This window comes from Alligator mississippiensis, chromosome 11 (genome assembly GCF_030867095.1).
Source record: "Alligator mississippiensis isolate rAllMis1 chromosome 11, rAllMis1, whole genome shotgun sequence".
In the NCBI taxonomy this organism is placed as follows: Eukaryota; Metazoa; Chordata; order Crocodylia; family Alligatoridae; genus Alligator; species Alligator mississippiensis.
The window spans coordinates 74210492-74217903 of record NC_081834.1 but is presented as its reverse complement, the minus strand read 5'-3'; the positions used below and the strand labels follow the sequence as shown (position 1 = coordinate 74217903).

Sequence of the window (7412 nt, the reverse complement as noted above, 5' to 3'; positions counted from 1 at the left end):
TAAATACAGTGTTATGTTGATATGTTTATAAGATTTTGTAAATCATCTATTCATATCACCTCGTTACAATGTCCCTCAGCTCATTAATTTAACATGTCTACCTGCTCTGCAGGAAAGAGGTGTGATTGTGTTTCAGTGCGCTCAGTTACATGTGTTGTGATTCGCCAGATGGGATAAGGATCTCTTTGTTCAGTTTTACAGCTTTCAAATTATACTCAAGTTAGACTTCTAAACAAGTAGCATTTTCCCCATTTCAGAGGAAGGGACAGCAAAAACTACAGAGCAAGTTTACGTAATTTCTGATTTCATGGCCATCGTATCACACATACAAAACATCTGACAATAAATGATCATTTTCATGAAGGTTCTTCCTTTCTCTCTTCTTTCCTTGCTTCCTTTTTTTCTCTCAGCAACAGGGTTTCATCATGTTTCTAAAGTTTCAACTAAGTAAGAAAATACGACAAGTTATAAAGCTGTGAGTTACATTCTTTGTCGAAACCTTAGCAAATTAATTCCAAATCACTTTTCTGGAGGAAAGCTTCTACCAGGTACTCAAGTTTGACAGTAAGCCCATTCTATGTTTTCTGTCGCAACCTGTCTCCCAAGATATGGAATTACTTTCTTAAGGGCCACTTTGACTTCTTTCTTCCTCAGGGTATAAACTAGGGGATTGAGGGTTGGAGTCACAAGAGTATACAAAGCAACTACTATCTTGTCCCTGTCAAAGGCATAGCTGGAGGCTGGCCTGATGTAGATGTAGATAACAGTGGAGTAATAGAGAGACACCACAATGAGGTGAGAAGAGCAGGTAGAGAAAGCTTTTTTCTTTCCTTCACGTTTCCGGATCTTCATGATGGCCTTGAGAATGAAGCAGTAAGAGAGACACATCAACAGGAAATCCCCCGTGGCTAGGAAGATGTCTGCAGTGAAGACCATGATCTCATTTATCTTCACTGAGGAGCAGAAGAGGGCCAGCAGTGCTGGGATCTCGCAGAAGAAATGGTTGATAATGTTGGGTCCACAGAAAGTCAGCCGCACAATCAAGCCAGTGTTCACCCAAGAATTGGTCACAGCAATTATTGTCAACACAGCGGATAAACTGCAGCACACTCTTTTGTTCATCTTTGTGCTGTAATGCAAATGTAGCAAATGGCCACATAGCGGTCATAAGCCATGACAGTGAAAAGCACCATCAGTGCCCAGGCACCGTGTGAAAGAGTAGAGTTGGGCTATGCACCCAGAGAAGGAGATGGTACTTGTGATGGTCACTAGATTCTCAAGCATCTTGGGCATGATGGTGGTAGTTCAGATGATGTCTACTATAGCCAAGTGGAAGAGAAAGAAATACTTAGGCTTGTGCAGTCCGGGGCTGAATAGGATTGCGACAATGATGGCAAGGTTGCCAAGCAAAGCGATGACATAGATGATGAGGAAGAAGGAGAAGAAGAGGATCTGGAGTTGTGGGTGGATGGAGAGGCCCTGCATGATAAATGCAGTCACAGAGCTTTGGTTCTTCATTGCTTCATACTCCAGGAATCTTTGCAGAGGTACGAATTGTTACAACTTCTTTGGGACATCAACAGAATACCTCATGCTGAGATGTTCAATCTTGCCTGTGGGTTTTATATGCACCGTTTTGCTCTGCATCTGTACATGCATAGCTGTGAGGAACATGGAGTTTCTATAGGAAACTCCACAGATGTACGAACACACGCACACAGCAAAAATTTTAAACTTTAACTTTTTGACAGAATTAAAAGATCCAAACTTTAAGTTGTAAAGAACCCCTCCCCCCCCCAACACTTCCAAAGGACACAAAAAATTTCAACAGACCAAATTCAGTTTGAATTTAGAGAACACTAAAATGTTGTATTTGCATTACACTGTTATTACATTTTCCCTAGATGATCATGAGCTGCAGGAACCATGACTTGTTTAATGATATTTATTTTTGGACCCAGTTTATAGCTGAGAGAGATTGTAGATGTAAGACAAGCTTGTGGCACAAACTGTCCTTGGGTAACCTGAGGAAAGGAACTTCATTCCCAGAAGCTTTTCTAAGATATAATAGGTCACCCAACAATACTGTTGATCCAGTAGCAAATGTAATCATCCTTTAAACTTTTTGCCAAAATGAACTTTGCTTATTTCAAGAAAAAAATTATACTTTCTGGAAAAAAAAATCAATATTCCCAAAGGGGAAAAAAAACATGATTTCAGCAAACCTACATATTCTTAACCAATTTTTTTTCAAGTTGAGATATTTTAGCCACCTCCACTGACATACCCTTGAAAATCTTTTAAATACATATTTTAAATAAAAAGTAGCAGTGGGGAGAGGTGGGTCATTATATATTATTTTCAAGATACAAATATTTTTGTTCCAGGTTTTCTTTGGTGGGGGGAGGGGGGAGTTTGGGCTATTTCTTTTTACAAAATAAATACCTTTTTTCCCTTCCTTTAAATATTTATTCTCCAAAATACCCTTTTATATGGGAAAGCATCTTTTTTCACAAACAAAAAAGGGGACTCACCTACAATAATCTGAGATTATTGAAGTCTCTACTCTCAATCTGTTGACTGAGATCTGATTTATTTTAACCACTTGGACAAAGGAAGAGTTTCTCAAATAAGGTTTCAAGCAGATTACAGACCCTATGAAGAGCCTCCTGGGCTTCCATTCCATGACAGATATTCATCATTAAAAAAACAAACAAAAAAAAAAACACATTAGTTTTAAACAAGTCAGTGGTCACAGGATGCATATCCAAAACACTGGGTATAGCAGTGGTCATTTTTTTTTTTCTCACAAACTGTTTTTTGATGATAACCCTGCAACCACTGACAGTGCATTGGGCTCAGATCAGGAGGAGCAAGGAGACCCCCCAGTTCCCACTGCTGGTATAAACCAAAGAGAACCCACAAAAGGATCAGGATGTATTTTAGGAGTCCATCCTTCTATTCAGGAGTGGTACTCACATGGTTTATGAGCTGTGACATGACAGCTCCTCCGCCACTGGCACCGATCATTCCAGCACATCCCAACAGACCAGCTTGTTCACATCACGCCCCATAGCCCAATCACCTCACAGTCCCCTTGAGCCAAATGTCTTCTCTATGTTACTGCTGCCTGTCTGTCACTATCCAAGAACACGTTCCCATCAACAGATGCTTGAGACAAGTTAACGTTCTTCCCAGCACTCAGGATTGAGCCAAGAGGAAAGGCAATACTAAACCACCTGTTAAGTTTCAGTGCCCCAGCCTGCTGTCAGTGCTGGTGCTCTTCCACCATACCCTCACACAGGTCAGGGCAAGATGCCCTACATTGTCATTTAAGGAGTAAATAAGCAATTTCTAAATGCCTATAGTTTCAGGGAGACATGCTTTCAGGGTGTGTGAGCTGGGTGGGGGACATGAATCACTTGGGGTTTGAGGACAAAGTTCCAGTTTCTATTTGCTGATGATGGACTTGAGTACCAGCTGGGGTGGGGAAGGCTTGCTAACAATGGGAGGGGGTGTCCTGAGATGGTGGGAGAGGGGGTGGTAGCAGTCAACATTATGTTCCTCAATGTTGGGGCTTGGCATGTGTGCATGGGGTGGTCACCAGGGTGATTGCCATACCCCCCAGGATGATTGTATTCAGAAGCTGTGCTAAAATAGAGGATGGTCACATCAGGGTTTTAGGACAATGGGCAACTTTGTGGAAGTTATGCTGCTCATTCCAGAGAATCATTTGTGGATTTAAATGATGGTTGTCCAATAGCTTACCATTAGGCCACTGAGCCCTATACAGTTTGGTCTGTGAAGGGGCTAACCTTGGCTATTTCTCACTCCCAAAAGTCTGGTGGAAGGAAAATTGCACTTCCTCTCCCCCTCCCTTTTCCCAGCTGTCCTCAATTTTGGTTTAGAGAGGGCTACCATGGACACTAACATCACTTTACTCCCCAACACCATCCTCCCATCATTGCCACTTGGTTGGTGAGGGCACTTGAGAGTGGTCATTGTTGGGTCAGTTTAGTGTTATTAAAATGACCTAATGAATTTCAGAGCTGGAATCTCAGATTCAGACAAGCACACTCAATACCATTGGCAAAAGTGTCATTGGTTTGTTTGCGTACAGAGGTAATTAAAGTTATGAGAATGAACTTTATGCCAATTAAATTAGGCAAATCAGCCCAACACCATTTTTAATTACCACAAATGCTCACAAAATCAGGAAATATGGACAGCTGTTGTAACCTGAGGAGGAGTGGCCAGGCTTCTTGCAATGTAAGATGGAGCTGGTTGAGATGTAAGTCAGTTCTAAGGTTTGATTCTGGGGTTGCCTATTTCTCTTTCTCTGATTGCATTTACAAACAACTTGTATATCTACTCATAAAACACAATCATTCACGACCAGCAGTTGGGTACAGGAATAACCATTAACAATTCAGAAAACATAGCAATGACCTCCAACAGACTGGTTAGACAGAGAAACAGTCATGCTCGTATCCTCTCAATGGTGATGCCCACCTCCCACACAGCTGATCCTGCTGTGGACTTCAGACTTGTTAAGAAAGCAGAGCTGGAAAGGATCCCACTAGGTGATCTACTCCAGTCGCCAGTGTGAGGCCTTACCAGCCTGGAAACTCTCTCTTAGGTGTGAAACTCAGAGTAGGCAAGTTTTCATGCACAGAGTTGTGTTATTAATCAAGTGTGGCTGTCAGTAATGTCTCAGTATTTGAATACACTACCTTTTTTCACCCAGTGATGCTCAGTCACGCGGTTGGGTAGAATCGAGTGCAATTGATGGACTGCCTTGGTTTAAGCCACCTCAAGGTACAGAACATTTCAGTGGGTGAAGCTATAGATTGTACCTGCCTAGGAGGGTAGTACTTGTGAATATCCAGCGGCAGTTAGCTTAATCCTGCCTAATAGGGGTTCACGTGTAGATACGCAGAATTTACTATGGAGCTTATTAGTCCACGCTGCAGGAAATGTTGCATGTAGATATGCCCCTCTAATTCTCTTCCAGGTCCTTCAAAATAGTCTTTGAGGACCTACCCCATGATTTTTCCAGATACTCATGTCTAACATATGTAACTCGTAACTAACATTAGTCTCAAAAGGGACCAAAGATCACACCAAGAATTCATCCTCTCACTTCCATTACAAACTTCTAGGGTTTTTTTTCCCCAAATGAATGGGGATTTTTGTGTTTGGGGTTTTTTTGAGTTACATGACTTCTACTTGTCTCCTCCTTTGGGGCATGTTTGAGTGAAATCTTCAACAAATCCACAAGGACTGAAACATTCTGTGTGGATGTTGAATCTATAAAATGGAAAGCATCTTCACAAATGTAAGCCAGTACTTAAATTATCATTGAGTTGTGATTGGGAGTCATTTGTGTGGATCCAGAAAGAAGTAAAGATTTTTTTTTTGATTCATTTGCTCTTTCCTTTCTTAATTTTCTTTTCTTTAGGTCTTAATAAGAACTGCTGTGTCTTAAACAGTCACATAGCGATGCTTACTATGATCTCTTATGCACAGCTGGCTGATGATCAATCCCTGTTTGGAAACTCATTGGAGTCTTGGACCAGCTCCTGAGATGGGTCAGGGCTGGGACCACCAGTCAGATTGTTGTTGATCCCAGCCACCGTGTCCTGTATCCAGTGTTGGGCCCCATAGTTTAAGATGGATGTGGAGAGATTGGAAGCAGTCCAACACGAAGTAACAAAAATAATTAGGGGGACTTGGATGATTGATGAGGAAAAGATCAAAGAGCTAGGCTTACTTAGTCTGGAAAGAAAGGGCGTATTTGATAACAATCTAATACTGGAAGTGTTATTACAGAGAGAATGGAGATGGCCTTTTCTCTGTGGTCAGGGCTAGGGGCAACAAGTTCAAGCAGCAGTGGTGGAAATTTAGGTTGGAGATGAGGACCAGCTTTCTGGCTGTGGAGGAGATTAAGAATGGGAACAGACTATCAGGAGATGTTGCAGAATGCGCAGAGCCTTGGAAGTTTTCACGGGTAGGTTGGATAGAAACTTGTCTGGGGGTGATCCTGCTTTAATCAGGAGCTGGCGTAGATAACCCTGTGACATCCCTTCCAGCCATGCTTCCTACCAGCCTGCACCTACTTTAAGAAGGAGATGAAGGAGGGTTTCTCTATAGCTTCCTTGACCTCCCCTTGGCTGTGATGGCTCTTTGCTTCCATCAGCTCTCTTTTTGTTGTGCTGGATGTGGATTTCTCTGAAACTGCATGTTTTCTCCGTCTCATACAAAGCTTGAGAGGAGCAAGATCTGTTTGGCCCAGATTGGGACTGCTTGGTTCAGACCAAGATGTTGACTCTGAAGTGATGCAGGAACCAGCTAGAAAGGTGCAACTCTCATGAAGCGCTCCACCTGTTTTAGTTCCTTCTTTGGACACGTGTACCCTTTATGTTCGGGCACTTCACCTTACAAAAGAATGGCCCACTTTTTGTTGGACTGGGCCATCAAGGGGGGCTTCATGGTGCAAGGCAGTGGGCTAGTCTTAAATATGTGACCACATGAAGGGCATGTGAGATGGGTGGAGGGGGTGCCAATATCTTATTAAAAGGCTAGGGATTTGTTTGTTGTTGTTGCTGAATGCTTTTTTGTTTCCTTTGGAGCAATACCCTTCCTCACTTTTACTGTCTACTTAGAATTTTTTAAACCTTTATTTAAAAAAAAAAAAAATTAAGTCTGTCTATCGATGGGCTACTTCATTATTTTTCTTCTCGGTTGGCTACACTTGTTTATCTTTCAATTTTCACTGTTGTAGAAGCAGAGCCCTCATGAATGGCAGCCAATAAGAACACCGGGCATCTGACTTCATCCTGGAGGGGCTCTCTGATTATCCCCACCTCCGTGGTCTGTTCTTTGGCATCTTCCTATGTGCCTTCGTGGCTGCTGTCCAAGCCAACTCCCTGATTGTCCTGGTGATTGTCCTCCCCCCCTGCACAAACCCATGTACTTCTTTGTTGCTAACCTGGCTCTAATTGACCTTGTCTGCACCTCCTCTGTTCTGCCCAAAATGATGCAGAACCTGATACTGGGAAAGAAAACCATTTCCTTTAATGGCTGCCTGATCCAGCTCTTTCCCTTCACCTCCTCAGGAGGAACAGAGCTTATTCTCCTTAGTGCCATGGCCTTTCACAAGTATGTGGCCATCTGTTACCTTTTACACTACGTAACCATAAAGACCAAGAGAGTCTGTATTACATTAGCAGCCTGTATCTGGGTGCTGGGTGCTATAATTTCCCTCTTGCACACACTACTCATGCTGCTTCTAGATTTCTGTGCACCCGGTCTATACAGCACTACTTCTGTGAGATCCCAGCCCTTCTGGCAATATCCTGCAGCAAAATTTACCTCAACAAAATCATGATATTAATGGCTAACATTTTCCT

The 7412-nt window shown here is 42.5% G+C and overlaps 1 pseudogene; it reads right to left on the bottom strand.

The window, feature by feature from the left end:
* Window positions 1-552: 552 nt before the first annotated feature.
* LOC132243810 (olfactory receptor 13G1-like) lies at window positions 553-1518 on the bottom strand (annotated as a pseudogene).
* Window positions 1519-7412: the final 5894 nt, after the last annotated feature.